Genomic DNA, 16,912 nt, shown 5'->3' with positions numbered 1-16,912 from the left:
GCTTAGTGCTAAAGTCATGCAATGAGAACCATCAGAAGGAATAAAACAAAATGTCCCCAGCCTTACTACTGTCCACAGTGATGTCAGATTTTATCTAAGAAGTTGTAGTATTCTCACACGGCCAACGACAACGACAACGTCAAAACAAGGCATGTTTAGTGCAACTGACAACATACCGTCAAAAACGTAATGAAGTGTTTTGGTCATTTCCACTAAAAAAGTCATTCCTGTGTATATTGTGTAAGGTGTGAAAGGATTTCATATTTGCCCAATGTCCTATTTATAGAATGGTGTGTATATATATATATATATAAAAGATACTAATTATTGGACAATCTGTATTTTTGTGCTTAATAAAGGATATATAAGCTCTAGATTGTGACTTCCAGCTATTATACTGCACAAGTGTCAATTTCATTGAAATATTTGGAGCATTTGAATGCTGGAACATAATGGATGCAGTCTATGATTGAACAGAAACCTGTGCACATGTAAGGGGAAATCCCATTACATCACAACAGGAAAATTTTCTAGGGAAAGAGTAACTGCAAAAAGCTATAAATGAAAAATTTTAGAAATGTCCTCAAATCATTAAAGTTCTTGACAGCTAGAGAAAAGGTCCCAGTGAGCAACAACTGTATTCATTAGAAACTGGAATGAAGACCAGATAGTTGAATCGATGATAAAGTTGATTACTATGTGGCCACACTAAGGAAGCTTTAAAAACAAGCCTTACAATGATCAGATAGGTAACAGGTTAAGCTTCTGTTCCGTCTGCCAGAACAAAATTCCAGTATTCACAAGAAAACAACAAAATCTAGGCATTTAAAAATAGAGAATTTTACAATTCTTGCATTCATCAAAATATAAGTGAAGCAGAAAAAATACAGCTAATAATCAAAAGGAAAATCATCCAGTTCAAACACACTAAGACATGATAGAGAAGATGAAATTAGCAGATGAGATATTAAAGTTTAGTTCAATATGTTGTCTATGCTCAAACAAATAAGAAAAAGATGGAAATAATGAGGGGAATGAAAGATGTTTAAATTAACAAGATAGAACTTGTCAGGAGTAGGAGACAAAAATAAAAGCCCTGCAATAAAAACACCACAGGATGAAATTAACAGCAAATGAGACACTGCAGAAATACAGATCAATGAACTTGAAGACATTAACAGGACATTACCCCAAAAAAGTGAAGAGAAGAAAAATAAAGGATGGTGGATTTGAATATAAAATATCCAAAACCTCAGTGACATGTGGGAAAAAAATCCAGATTGAATAAACTATCAGAGTCAGGAATGAAAGAGGGGACACCACTAAAGATGGCATAGACATGAAAAGGATGGTAAGGAAATATTATAAACAATCTTATGACCAGTAATATGACAGTTGTGATGAAATCTCACTTGACTATTCTTAACTATGCATGTCACATTGATGGAGTTCTTTGTCTCACATTTGGTTACAAGTATGCCTGTGTCACTGAGGTTCAAGTTTGATGAAAACATGGTCTTATGAATGTGGGAGAGGTACTGAGGAAGCAATACAAATGCATGCCTACTTTCTTCTATGACCTTATGACTTGATATATTTGGTGGTTCGTGTCTTGAAATTGATTTCCCTATATCTCATTATCAACATTAGAAGGATACAGAAAATTAGTTAATGAAATACCTTGCCTGGTTCATATTCCATAATCTTTATCTTCCACTTGGCCAGGGTTATTTAACATCTTCTATAATTCTTTTTTTTTTTTTTTTTTTTGACAGGCAGAGTGGACAGTGAGAGAGAGAGACAGAGAGAAAGGTCTTCCTTTGCCGTTGGTTCACCCTCCAATGGCTGCCACGGCCGGCGCACTGCGACCGGCGCACCGCGCTGATCCGATGGCAGGAGCCAGGAGCCAGGTGCTTTTCCTGGTCTCCCATGGGGTGCAGGGCCCAAGCACTTGGGCCATCCTCCACTGCACTCCCTGGCCACAGCAGAGGGCTGGCCTGGAAGAGGGGCAACCAGGACAGAATCCGGCGCCCCGACCGGGACTAGAACCCGGTGTGCTGGCACCGCTAGGTGGAGGATTAGCCTAGTGAGCCGCGGCGCCAGCCTCATCTTCTATAATTTCTAATATGCAGATTGATAGATGGTGAATGTTAAAAACCTATAATTTCAGCTCAACTCCAAATTCTAGGATCAATTTTGAACTTGATCATCATGGAAAAGTCAGGAACATATAAAATTTTAGCATGAAGCTTCTCTGGATTTTTTTTTTTACTATGGATGCTGGCTGATCATGATCCAAAAGCATCCTGTTCCAATCCAGCACTCAATTATCACAGGCTAGGACAATGGCTCTTGCATTGCTCTCACTAGTACTACTACTCTCAACCCTGAGCTCTATCGTTAGGCCCTACACTGTGAGAATGGGCTCCTCAGAAGCCATATGATGTACTTGTAGTCATAGGCATTTGCTCTCCCAATCAGATATCATGATATGTCTCTGATTCTCCCTCACAACCTGGGTATTACATATCACCAGTATATTAGTAAAGGCTCTTCCTAAAGGATCTTAATATTATCAAATGCTTTACCTTGCTGGAAATATTATTTCTGAAAGCAAATTGGATTAAAATATAAGAATTAGAAAGTATCTTTTATATACACTACAATCTCCACAATTTTAAAAAATTTGCCATACGAAATCTACTTAAGAATATCTTAAGAAATATAGATATCATTATACTAATACATGAAAATGTGCAGCTTTAACTGCATAAGTAACCTAAAGCACCATTTCATTTAACTTGTGAACTTCCTTTTTATAAATGTGGAAATTAACTAATTGGTGAAATTCACAGATTGCTGAAATTCAAATTAATTTTGTGGCATCACTAATCTTATGGGCTCTTTAATCATAAACACTAAATAAAATACAATCAAACAGAACTACAAAAATGAATACCATGAAAACCGACTTTTATTTATCAAATGAAGTTCATCACTAATCTCATGGAAGTCACTTATCTGTTCCAAACCTCACACTGCATAATGCCATAAGAATGAAACGTCTGATGAAATCGTGCCTAATAAAAGACAGAAGGTGCTGCCTGGAAACTGAGTGGGGTCTTCCCTGGTTCAAATATATTTCATTAAAAATACTTAAAAGCGCTCTGAATTCAGAACATTATGGAAATTTAAAAGACTCAATAGAACTGTACTATGGGCATCTGTACTACAGCTTAAGCTTTTGCCTGCAGTGCTGGTATCTCATATGGGTGTCAGTTGGAGTCCCAGATGCTCCACTTCCAATCCAGCTCCCTGCTCAGGTGCCTGGGAAAGCCACGGAATACAGCCCAAGTCCCTGGGCCCCTACACTGATATGGGAGACTCAGAAGAGGCTTCTGGCTCCATGTGTCCGCCTGGCCTAGCCCCGGCCATTGTGGCCATTTGGGGAGTGAAACAGCAGATGGAAGACTCTCTCTCTCTCTCTCTCCTTCTTTCTCTGTATTTCTGCCTCTTAAATAAATCAAAACCATACTACCACATGGACTGAATCATATAGATTACACTAGCAGTTAAATTTAGCATACACATATGCAAAACAACATTAATGAAAAGATATTGAGCTTTGCATCCTTGGAACAATGCTTGACATATGCTAGGTATTCAGTAAAGAACGTGAATGATCAAAACATTGAGTGCAGATGAAATTTCTCCACTCCATAAGGCACTGTTGACAGAGGCTGGGGCAATGTGAGAGCCTTATGCCTGCCTTCTAGCTCTGCTCCACGGTCCCTTCTTTTATGTGTAGTCATGAGCTTTCTTATCTGCGTGTCTGTTTCAGCTTTCCACGTTGTTCTCAACACTTGGTTGTCATTTTTAATTCATTTATTTCTAAAGATTTAATTATTTGAAAGAGTTAGGGAGAGAAGGAGAGAGAGAGAGAGAAAGCTAACTTCCATCTGCTGGTTCACTCCCCAAATGGCCACAAAGACTGGGGCTGGGCCAGGCCAAAGCCAGGGGCCAGGAGCCAGGAATTTCTTCTAGGTCTCCCACATGGGTGGCAGGGGCCCAAGCACTTGGACCATCTTCTGCTGTTCTCAGGCCCATCAGCAGGGAGCTGGATGGGAAATGGAGGCGCCAGGACTCTTGAATCAGTGCCCACATGGGATGCTGTCATCACAGGTAGCAGCTTAGCATGCTATACCACAGCACTGGCCCTAGACATTTCTTACATGATCAGTTTAGAGAGCCTTCTCTGAGAGTGTTTAAACGTCAGCCCATACAATTAGGCTCAATGCCTCATCACATGGATTCAAACCTGTATCACTCATTTAAGTCTGGGCTGGAGGAAGTTGAACACCAGCATGGTAATAAACACTCTGTCTTTAAGCAAACACAAGAGTATGCCACTGTGCTGATGACCCTTGTCCGCCGAGAAATTTCAGTGCTGCCAAAAGAATGTGTGGTTTGCTCCAGGCCTCTGGCTTCCCTTGTCTTTGAGACTCTCCCATCTGCTTTCCAAAGCTTGCTACTTCAAGTCCTTTCTGTGTCCCTTTGAGATGCATCTCCTACATGCAGGGGTGTCTGTCTTTGAACTGCAAGCATCCATAAAGAAAGAAGACAGACGCTCCTATCTGCCAACCCTTGTGGGAGAGCTGGGCTCTTTAGCAAGCACCACTGAGCAGACTCAGATGGCCTCATCACACTGAGCAACCTTCTCTACTCCTGTGCCCTTCGGTCCATCTCCTTTCTGCATGCCCTATTATTTTAAAAGCGCCCCGCTTTTGTTTCAGAGGAGTTGAGCTCCGTTTAGACCGCAGCCCCTCTCCCCCACTGCAGTAGCCGGGGGAGAAGCAGCCCTCTGGCTTGTAGCTTATGTCTGGCTCTGTTTCTCTTTGATGGCAGTGGAATGTCTTCAACTCACACGTGGCTTTTCCTTCTGGTTTACTGAGAAAGTGTAAATCATCCTTGTGATCTCCCCTAGCTTTGCAGCTCTCAACCAAAACGTCAGTGCACTCTGCTACAGGATTGCCTTCTCTCCTCTGATTTCAGAGGTGGTGTTTTCTGCTTTTCAGGGCCATGGCTTTTTTTTTTTTTTTTTTTTTTTTTTTTTTTTTTTTTTTTTTGGATAGGCAGAGTTAGACAGTGAAAGAAGAAGAGAGAGAGACAGAGAAAAAGGTCTCCCTTCTGTTGGTTCATCCCCCCAAGTGGCCGCTATGGCCGGCACCGCGCCAATCCGAAGCCAGGAGCTTCTTCCTGGTCTCCCATGAGGAGGCAGGGCCCAAGGACTTGGGCCATCCTCCCCTGCCCGGGAGAGCTGGACCAGAAGAGGAGCAACCTGGACAGAACCGGCGCCCCAACCGGGACTAGAACCCAGGGTGCCGGCACCGCAGGCAGAGGGTGAGCTGCAGCGCTGGCCAAGGGCCAATGCATTTCTAAGAGCTCTGATTTTCACTTCCCCACCATTCACAGTTCTCCCTTTTCTACATGATCAAATCTCCTTTAAACCGCATTCTTCCTCTTGGCATAGCAACCTCCTTTCTGCACAGATTTTAAACTCCCCCTGGTCTTATTAAATTCAAATTCACAGTGTAAAAAGCAAAATTGGATGCTAATTTCTATTTCCCATTCTAAGGCCAATATTATTTCCACTATGCTTCCCAGTCTCACGGTCAATGGGGATAAGAGAGCCTACATTTTTCACAGTGTCAAAGAAAATCACTTTACTGAAAAGCTTCAAGTTATTCAAATGCAAGTATCTAATTTGATGTTCTTACTCATGTTCTGAATACTAAAATGGACATCAAAACAGAAACAGGTATGAACACAGTCCCGAAGCCCACATCTTAGCTGAGCACTCTCCGCCCTCATACTCCTGCTAACATATCTTCCTCCACTGTGCCATCAATTTCTCCTTCCCAGCTCATAGCAGACGACATAGATCTTCCCCAAATGGTCCATAAATCCTCCTGTCCAGCTCCTACCCAAATCCACAGAAACAATAGCTCCCTACGCAAAACCTGATGTCATAACATCACCAAGGCAACATAACCCTGAAGAAATAAGATGCAAATTTTGTCCTGACAATCAATTAGCTGCAGTGACAATCTTAGTTGCTATGCCTGGCAAGCAGTACAAATCGACATCAGTCCCCTGACAATCTTCTTGTCCTCGTTGGCAGTAAGTAAAATAACAGATCTCCGTTCAGAAAGTATTTTTTTTCCCTCAACCAAAATCACAAACTTTTATTGTCAGGCCACCTCAGGGGAAGTACCCATTTTTCACATGTGGATTACACAGCAGCTGAAACTGCTCCGGGTTTCACGGTGGCCAACAAAAGTCCCCTGTGCAGAGTCAAGAGAGAATGAGGGTCAAACTAATTTGAAGTGGCAGGGCAAGCACAGGAATGCACTTTAAGATTAAGAGCTTTATACCACTTAGCGCACTAATGAAAACACAAGGCAAACCCCAGGCTTTTCAACAAGGCAGATCAGTCCCTGATTTGGTGGACTGCCAATCAACAAAATAGACACACCTGCAGAGCTGTAAGTGGAGCCGGAAGACGCTGGTGGCATGTTCTAGCAGCAGACTGGGGTGTTTAATAGGCAGAGAAAGAACTTGAGACTTCACTTCGATGGTGCTCCCATGGAGGGTGATGACTCCACACTGTAAAACTGTGATTTGGTTTCCACACACTCTGACTGGGAGGTTAGGTTTTCTTTTATTTCCTGCCTTCTTGATTCATTTTAATTGTACCTAAAGCAAGGGCTATATTTACACAGGTGTGTCGTACTGAACTTTCCAAATTTGTAAAGCTATTATAAGAAGATACCATTACAAAAAATTTAGTTTACAGAACTAGCTGGCTTTTGTTCCCAATTGTAAATTTGGGAAACACCTCTTTCTATAAACGAGTATGAGTGTTCTGATGAGTTTATGCAGGAGAACTTTCTTAATCTGTCAGTGTATGAAAATCTTTGTGGTTGCTGAGGACACTGATTCATGAGTAAGGTTACAGAATCTTATTATAAATATATATTTTGCAATAAAAAATAAGACTATGAAAGAGAATTTTTCTAAAAATAAATAGCATGCCCTGTGTCTCTGGTGTCAAGGCCTGTCTACCTTCAGACAGTGACGATGACATTAACTCAGTGATTTCAAGGTCAGGAGCAAGGGCATCAAGCCACAAAGATTTTTGTTCTTTAGAGGCTCTTGTATAGTTCAATATCTTTTTTTTTTTTTTTAGGATTTATTTATTTCTTTGAAAATCATAGTTACACAGAGAAAGAGGTTTTACATCCACTGGTTCACTCCCCAATTGGCCGCAACGGCCGGAGCTGCGCCAATCCAGAGCCAGGAGCCTCTTTCAGTTCTCCTATGTGGGTGCAGGGGCCCAAGGACTTGGGCCATCTTCCACTGCTTTCCCAAGCCACAGCAGAGAGCTGGATCAGAAGTGGAGCAACCAGGGCTCAAACCGGTGCCCACATGGGATGCCAGCACTGCAGGCAGCGGCTCCAACAGCTACCGCCACAGTGCCAGCCCTAATAGTTCTGTATCTTAATACATGGTGATCACAGCTGGGAGGATTTGTTTTACTTTGTGCACTGTCCTGTATCAACAGTCTTTAAATGTTTGTAAAGTCCTGTGGTCCTCCTCCAACCTGCATGTCTTTCATACTCATTCCAAATATTAAAAATCTAATATTACCAACACATTCCATTCTCCAGTGCCCCCTCCTGTTTACCTACAAATGAGCCTTTCCCCAGCCTGTGCCTGCTCCTGCCACATTTGTATCTTGACACTTTCTATCACAGGTGATGTCGTTCATGTACCTGATGTAGCCTGGTCTTGAATACTCTCCCCCATTTTCAAATATTTAAAAACACTTTTTTATCTTCTCCACAAACACATTCACTGAACTGCTTCCAGAAGTTGCCCTTGATAATATTCTTTTCCATTCCTTTTCACACTGAATTGTCTTAGAACTCTGGTACAGTCAGGGACCAGAAATTCTTTCTCCTTCCTTCCTATATTTACTGGGCATTTGTTGTCTGCCCTGCCCTGAAATATGTCTTACGTAAACCAGCCTTGCATGTTGTGAGAATGACTGTGTGTCAGGCACCCTGCTAAGCTCTTCAATAAAACATTTGCCAGGGTGGCACGATGATAAAAGTGGGAAGCGATGGACCTGGCAGGGGGTGGGGGAGGGGATGAGAAAGCATACTGCAATGGGCCATCCTGCAGATATGTAGAAAAGGCCAGGGCAGCACTACACAAGGAAGGTGATCAGAGGCCATTCACAGAGGGCAGGAAAGAGACAAAGACATTTCTTGCTGGTCTCAGTCTGCAGCATTTTAATGCAAAGTCACACTCATACAATTTCATTTGCGTGAAAAGACACAAAACCTAGAGCAAGTAACACATTTTCTGGTGGACACCAACCTTCCTTCACCCTCTCTTGTTGTCCAGAACACTAGGGCAAGCATGGATATCCCTGTAGGAACCTAAGAATCCTTATGTGAATACATCCCATCTCTCCTCATAGTTATTACACCATATCACTCTCCTTCCTAGCACTTGGCATAGATGCGATTTTGAATTTTTAAAAACATGGTTACTTGATAACTTTCTACAATACTAGACTGTAAAAGCTACAATGGCAGAATTGTGCCCTTTGTATCCTGAGTAACTAACATAATACCTGCCATCTTAAAATGCTCAATAAATGGGTCTCATCAAAAATCAATGAGTGATAACATTATGAGCTGCTAAGTTGCACATAAACTTAGATTCATATCTTGTATAATGTTTCTAATAACTCTGTTTAAAATATGAGATGAATGGTTCCTTTTAAATATTTTATTGACAGAGGATTTCAAATCTTTATGGGGTACGGTATGATGTTTTCATACATTGCTACATTGTGTATTGATGAACTCAAAGACCTTGATTATCCCTAATCTCAAACATTCATCAATTCTTTGTGGTAAGAACATTCTAAATCCTCCCTTCTAGCTATTTTGGATAATATGACATAACACTGTTAACTATAATCACCCTCTGTGTAGAATTCCACCAGAATGTATTTCTTCTATTTAACTGTGACCGCATTGTTCCCATCAAGAATTCCCTCACCCACTCCCTACCCCCAGTCTTCTCAGCCTCTGGTAACCTCTCTTCTGCTCACTAAGATAACTGAGTATTTGAGACCTATCAAATAGCAGTGTTAAGATGTAAATCCAGCTCTGTATGGCCTTTCTGCAGCTGTACTCTGAGCCCCTATGTTATATTAGCTCACAAAAAGATCCATGTTCTGTACAGAAAAAGGGAAGATGGTTAATGCAGAAAGTTTACAGAAACAGCAGGGGCTAGAAGCAACAGACAGAGTGAAGAGTTATTTTTAGCAAGGCCATCTGACACAGAATTCTTGAATTTTGAATTCCCACTACTTATTATTTTCTACAATGAACAAAATAAAGATATATTACAAACAACTGAAATATCCAAAATAAGATAACTGTTAAGGCTTACCTATGTGGCAGAACACTATGTAGTTGCTTAAACTCATTATAAGAATACAGAAAAATGTTCAAGATACATCATTAGATGGAAAAGGTAGACTATAAGCTAAACCATGATTTCAGTTTTGTTAAAGTACATATTGGATATGTTTTAATATTGTTAGAATACACATTTTAGGATACATACCAAAATGTTAGTGGTGATGCTATGAACAGTAGAATTATGGATGATATTAATTTTCTATTTTTAATTTTTTCTTATTTTCTCTAATTACCATATGTTGCTTTTAAATTCTTGGACGGTGTAATTCATATAATTCACTGTGAAATATTAACAATGGTATTTTTTATATTTTTAAAAATGTAAGCTACTGAGAAAGCTTATAATACTGAAATAATACTGAAAATCCCCCAAAATATGTTTTGACAGCATTCAAGTTCAAAATAGAATTACCCTGTGTTTTTTCCTGTAATATATATATATATATATATATATATATTACAGGCAGAGTGGACAGTGAGAGAGAGACAGAGAGAAAGGTCTTCCTTTGCCATTGGTTCACCCTCCAATGGCAAATCAGGCACACCGCGCTGATTTGAAGCCAGAAGCCAGGTGCTTCTCCTGGTCTCCCATGGGGTGCAGGGCCCAAGCACTTGGGCCATCTTCTACCGCACTCCCAGGCCATAGCAGAGAGCTGGCTTGGAAGAGGGGCAACCAGAACAGAATCCGACGCCCCGACTGGGACTAGAACCCGGTGTGCCGGTGCCGCTAGGCAGAGGATTAGCCTATTGAGCTGCAGCGCCAGCCATTTCCTGCTTCTTTCTACATAATTCTGCTACCCAAAGTGATGTCCTTAGCGACTATTTTATGACACATTTGCAGTTGATGCATTAATTTTGGGGTCTGGTTTTTTGTCCAACACATACACCAAAATATACATTTTTCAAAAATGTGGATTCTAAAATAAATAGTTTGCATCCATAACATTACTAAACATCCCGGAGTCCCTGTAACCATACTAGGCTTATTTTCGTAGTCAACGTTTGCCTTTCGGCTGCCTTGGGATCTGGCTTCCTTCCCGGATTATATCTTGGCTCCTGCTAAGAGCCAACCAAGTGGTGAAAATGCAGATGTAGAAGCCAAAAGACTGGAAAGAAGAGAGCTTACTAAATAAGCCAGCCTGGCAGCTAGCTAGCAGGCTGTTTCTGGTAGAGGGAAGCCAAAGAGAAGCTACCCCAGTGAGCTGCTGAGGGGGTTCCAGGGTGGATCACAGAACAGCTGGGACACGTTTTAGGGAGTTCAGAAAATGGGAGGTTCCAAATCTGACTTTTGACTGTCACCTAATTACACTTCTCATTTGCTTATGCCCAATGAGTGTCTCTCCTTTTATTTCCTCCTATGGTGTTTTCTACTTTCTTTACATTCTATGATAATAAGTGCCAAATTTTAATAGAGAAATTTGTGTGCCTTGCTATGTGTCTGAGTAGAAACATAAGCTGGCCTAATTGTCCCCAAAAATCTACACCCAGAATAAAATATAAGACTGAGAAGGGAATAGATTCCTGAAAACATTAGCAGGATATCCTTAACCTCCTACAAACTCTATGGAAATCAGAGCCCCCGGAAAACCTAGGGGCCTTGCCAAAGTATGAGGGTAACCTTGGAGTTATTCTCCTGGGATACTGAGCAATAAAGAACAAAAGGAATATTGAGCAAACAACAGACAGATGTGGATTACTGAGGACTACAGGCCAGACAAAGCCTGTGTTGGCAATCAGAGGTGGCAGAGTAAAGTCCAACTCTCCCAAATCCCCGTCTCTAAAGGCAAGTGGGAGCCTCCCAGCAGAAGCTATGGGGTAATCCGAGGATTCTGTTTCAGGAAGGGTTTGCCCTTCAGAAAGAGCTTTTATTCTTACACATGCATATTACTTTACTCTTAATTCGGCCTAAACTAAACATTTAACTATAATACTATGCCCCTTATTTATGAGATATTCTGTATATCTATTTTTTTTTGTTTTTACAGGCAGAGTGGACAGTGAGAGAGAGACACAGAGAGAAAGGTCTTCCTTTGCGGTTGGTTCACCCTCCAATGGCCGCGCTGATCCGATGGCAGGAGCCAGGTGCTTTTCCTGGTCTCCCATGGGGTGCAGGGCCCAAGCACTTGGGTCATCCTCCACTGCACTCCCTGGCCACAGCAGAGAGCTGGCCTGGAAGAGGGGCAACTGGGACAGAATCCGGCGCCCTGACCGGGACTAGAACCCGGTGTGCCGGTGCTGCAAGGCAGAGGATTAGCCTAGTGAGCCGCGGCCCTGGCCCTGTATATCTATTTAAAGGTAATAAATCTATAAGGAATCCTGGTGGTATTAGAACTGTTCAGTGTCTGGATTCTGGAAGCAAATAAATGAACCTACACAGATGCTAAAGTGTATAGAATTTAATACCCACATACACATCAACGAATACAAGTAAAAATGGGGAAGCCAAAATAAGATATTTGGATTGTGTAAACGTCTGTATATAAGTTGTGATATTGTATAGTAGATTCATGAAGTGTTAATATTGGAGAAAACTAGGCAAAAATGTACAAGAGATCTGTGTTATTTCTTACAATTTATATGAATCTATCATTGTCTCAATTTAAAAAAAAAAAATCTTTAAATAGCCAGCCAACATCCAGTTAAATGAGATGTGTCGTATATTCCTACCTTGGAAAATGTATACTCACAATTACCTGGGATTCCAGGTACAAGGCACAGTTTCCCTGACTCCTTGGAGTTTGGTGCAGGATTGTGGCTGCCTTTAAGGAAGCAGTCCCAGCCCGGGTGTCCTGCCTTCTCTTCTCAGGCTCCAGCAGCACTATGTAAGGTGCCTGAAATGCCCATTTATGAACGCCCAAGCTTGCAGAACACACAAGCTCCATCTGCACTCCTTACACCTCTCAAGGCAACTCTTCCTTGGCCATTTTGTGCAAGAGTCAGAACCCCATTAATGTAAAGTACTGGGTCCCAGATACTTGGAGCTGGTCTTCCTGCGTGACAGGAGGGGCTGTAGCTTCTGCATGGGAAAATCTCCTTGACTCTAATTCTCCACGTTGCAGAGAGGCAAGGTCAGAAAAGGGCCCAGGATAAGACCCAAGGAAGGAATATTCTTATTAAAAGAGGTATCAGCCATCACTGCTTATAGATAGGAGAATTGGGAAATTAGAGAAATTATGGCTCCTGCAATTAATGGAAAACTAGTGCTCACAGGTTTCTAGCCAGATCTCTTGGAGCCCAGGCTATAATGCTATAGCATACCATCTTCTTTTGGAAACATGAGTAAAATGCTCATTTCCTATCATTAAGGAGTCCACAGGGGCTGTCCTACCTACTCACATATTTCCTAATTATGAGTCAGATAGGTAATTGCCTTTCTCAGGACTTGTGTCATTTATTTAATAATGTAGATTATTGCTGAAATCAAATCCAATTCTACAAGCATTCATTGAGAATATATGCCACAGTCATTTAGACACTATTCATTATCTATAGGGCTAGGTCCTTAATCTTCATTAATTCAAGTGCCAACTTGACAACATAAAAAAATAGATGCTACATTTATAGAAATGCACTTTGCAGAAATCACCACAAACAGTAATGCTCTAGTGGGCATCCTGAGGCCCTTCTATGCACTTTGCTCTGTTTTCTCATTTCTAGAAATTTCTCCCTAGTTTCAAAGAATAAATGGATTATGTAGGATGATACACACCCTCCCTTCTCTCAAGTAGGCAAAATGGACAATGAAGAGAAATGGAAATGGAGAAGAGTAGAAAGCTTAGGCATGAGGGATACTTTCAGATTTGTCAACCTATGTCTTCCCGGAACCCTACCCTCTAAATCTAAGAAAGATCAGTAACTCCTGGCTCCTTTCAGTCAAGAAAGTCTTAGTCTGTTTCTTCAAGGTCCCCCAGTATTTCCTATTGATGGAGGGATTTAGACAAAATGGGACTGACTCCACCCTGCATCACACTCTGCATACTGAGTGGTCCACCCTACCAGCTGGGGAAAAACACACTTCACTGCCACACTGTGCCCTGGATACTTGTCATGCATCTCTTCTAGTCATCGTTGCTGAAGATGAGGGCATATCAGGAAGACATGTGGATGTGAGGACAGGAGTCAGGAGCACTTTTACAGACATTCCAGAGATATATTCTTCTGGCTTCTTTTGTGCATCACGTTTCAATAAGGCTCTGGAACCCAAAATCTTCAGGTAAGAAAATGTTACATTAGCAAGACAAATTTAGGGGAAAGATGGAAAAAGTTGGGCATTATAAATGTGGATAAGCAAAGGAAATATTTGGTTAAAGTTAAATAGTTGAGACACACAGCCAAGTTTTACTATTTCTTTTCAATTCCTTATAATTAAAACTACTATTTGACTATTTAAAATGAAAAAATAGAATATCATTCTGAAAATGAAATAACTAATTGGCAAAATTCAAGAATGCTAAAGTATTTGAAATATGTAAAAAGAATTCACCTACAATATTTTCCCAGTATAGAGCATGCTGAAAGTGAATGAAATCAGTCACTGACGCGAGCTGGGTCACAAAGGACTGAAGAGTGGGATATTGCCAAAGAAGGGGGTCAGTGCCAAGGGGACAAAGCAAGAGGGCATGCCACCCTTGGCAGCAAGGCAGAGGTGGGTCTCCCACATCACCGAGAGAGATCCATCAACATGTGGACAGCTTGGGCCAGCACTGTGGCGGAACAGGTAGAGCTGCTGCCTGCAATGCCAGCATCCCATGTGGGCACTGGTTCAAGTCCCAGCTGTCCACTTTGATTCAGCTCCCTACTAATGCACCTGGGAAAGCAGAGGCAGATGGTCCAAGTCCTTGGACCCCTGCACCCAAGTGGGAAACCTGGAAGAAGTTTCTGGCTCCTGGCTTTGGCCTGGCCCAGCCCTGGCCATTGTGGCCATTTGGGGAGGGAACCAGTGGATAGATGAAAGGTTCTCTCTCTCCCTCTCTCTCTCTCTCTCTCTCTCTCTCTCTGCCTCTCTGTCACTCTTTCAAATAAAGAAATTTTCAAAAAAAAAAAAAAATAAGCAGACATCTGCAGGAACTGAAAGTGCCTCCTGCCACCACACTGTCCTCTCTGCCTTCTACTCTCAACATAGCTACCAAAGACCCACCCCAGGCCCCAAGTTCTTCCTGTTATATTTGAAAGAAAACTCAGAACGTACCTTCCCATGCCCTCCAGTGCATAATCTAGTTCCTCATTGTTTCTTCAATTACATTTCCCATTATTTTCTCCCCTTGTGTATTCTACTTGATCCACTCACATCAACTAGCTGTTCCACTGGTTCTTCATGCTTGCTGTCATTTCAAGAACTTTGTATTTGCTCTATCCTCTGTCCAGGAAGTTTTTCCTATAATTGTCACACAGCTCCCTTCTGCAGTTAGTCAGCTCCCTGTTGAAATGACATTCCCCAATCCAAAATCAAAATCTCCCATTACCTTATCCAAAAAAAAGAATAGAATTCACTTAAATCACTCTCCCTCCTCCTATCTTTGCTATTCTTTCTTCACAATAAGAGATACTGAAACCATGCTATTTTCGTTCATTTATAGACTAACCTCCATTCTGGTTTAAAAACCCATGAAAGCAGACAGTTTCTTTGGATCGCCTCTGTTTCTGCAGTGCCTACAACTCATGCAGTGTGTGGTGAACACTCAATAGCTGTGGAAGCGGCAAATAAAGGCAAGTGAGGGCTCAACAGTAGAGTGCGATGCGGGCGGTAAGTTTGGCCAGCTGAGGTCAAATCCCTGAAAACCTTGGGATAGTTTAGATTCAGAGGCAGTGGAACAGTATTCAAGCCCCCAGCTCAGCACGATTTCTGGCACACAGTAGTTGCTCATTAAAGGTCTCATGGAGATGTAATGTGGGATAGTAACACAATGCAGAAATTCCTTGAGAAGGCGCTAGCCCAGGTTACAGGACTGACATATCCTGAATTCTACCTCACTTCCGTGGAACTTCCGGTGTATCTGTTTTACAAAATATTGAAGCTTCCCTTTGGCTCAAGCAATGCTCTGGACATGCATTAGTGGGTAGGATGGCAACTAGTGGTGGGGATGGGAGGGAAATGTGGCTGTCTCCCTCAGAGGCATGGACTTGATGTTACATACTTGTCACCAAAGCAGCCAGCATACAGACCCCATTGGAAGAACCCTTTGAAGGCACGTTATGGGGGAGGGGCAGGTGTGGTGTGTGGGGAGGGTATATTTTCCGTTGAGCCAACCATCCAGTTTTCAGCGGCATTTGGTTTTCTCATAGATGAAGAGGGCTGCCCTCAGAAGCTTGTATCAATATTCTCGGCGGAGGCAGGCAGCTGGAGACATGGTTAAGTCACCGCTTTGTTTGCAAGCGTCCTGTATTGGAGTGCCTGGTTCAAGTCCCAGCTACACCACTTCTGATCCATGGCCCTTGTGAATGCACATCCTCGAAGGCAGCGGATGATAACCCAAGAACTTGTGTCCTCACCACCCAGGTGGGAGACTGCATTGAGATCTGGGCTCCTGGCTTCATCCTGGCGCAGCCCTGGCTGTTGTGGTCATTTGGGGAGTGAACCAGCAAATGGACGATCTCTCTCTCTCTCTCTCTCTGTCAAATAAACATTTTGTTAAAAAGTTCTCTTGGAAAAGCATTTAAATGATTTCTATGATCCCAGCAAGGTTTTTGAGCCAAGGTATTGTCTGCATTTCTTATAAAGAGTAACACTTTTTAGTCATGAAAGAAAATATTAAAATTAATTTTAAGAGAAAAATCAGGCTGTATCAGTTACACACACATGCACACACACACACACGGAGCAAGTGTTAAAAATACGTGAGGAAAAGCAAAGTAACAAATCACTACGAGTGGCAGTCATGGATGATTATGGCCAACGCTTGCCGATTGCTCACTAGAGCCACCTGGTTTACTTGACTCCACACTGCATCTCCCAATATCCTTATGGCATAGTTACTGTTAAGGTCATCTCTCCTTTACAAATAAAAAAGCTGAGGCCCACATAAGTAAAGTAGCCTCTCCAAGTACATCCAGTCAGTAACTGACACAGCTGAGATTTGCATCTAGTCTGACTCCCACATCTCTACCCCAAATCATTATGCATACTGCCAAGGATATGCTATTCATGCCTTCTAATTTCCCACTGTTTATCAAGTCACATGCTTTACTTTTATAATGAAGAACACTTAAGATTTTTCGTGTTTTTATCTTTATGTAGAAAAAAATATAGTATTAAAGGACTGTAATACCAATTCCAGGAGATACACACAACATATCCTAAAAGTATAGCCTATCTTATAGAACTGTGCCTCACCTGAATGAAATATTGT

General features: G+C 41.8%; 1 long non-coding RNA gene across 2 annotated transcripts; it reads left to right on the top strand.

Annotated features, from left to right (window-relative positions):
• Positions 1-11,849: 11,849 nt before the first annotated feature.
• On the top strand, positions 11,850-16,204 carry LOC127483772 (uncharacterized). 2 transcript variants are annotated; one of them, XR_007910415.2, is made up of 3 exons: positions 11,850-14,283; positions 15,143-15,309; positions 15,849-16,204. It is a non-coding gene; the product is annotated as an uncharacterized lncRNA (long non-coding RNA). The 2 variants fall into 2 exon arrangements; XR_007910414.2 differs by having other exon boundaries at positions 11,850-15,309.
• The last annotated feature ends 708 nt before the right edge of the window (positions 16,205-16,912 follow it).

Source organism: Oryctolagus cuniculus, chromosome 12 (genome assembly GCF_964237555.1).
Source record: "Oryctolagus cuniculus chromosome 12, mOryCun1.1, whole genome shotgun sequence".
Taxonomy (NCBI): Eukaryota; Metazoa; Chordata; class Mammalia; order Lagomorpha; family Leporidae; genus Oryctolagus; species Oryctolagus cuniculus.
The sequence above is the reverse complement of the archived record's forward strand: the minus strand, read 5'-3'. Positions and strand labels throughout refer to the sequence as shown.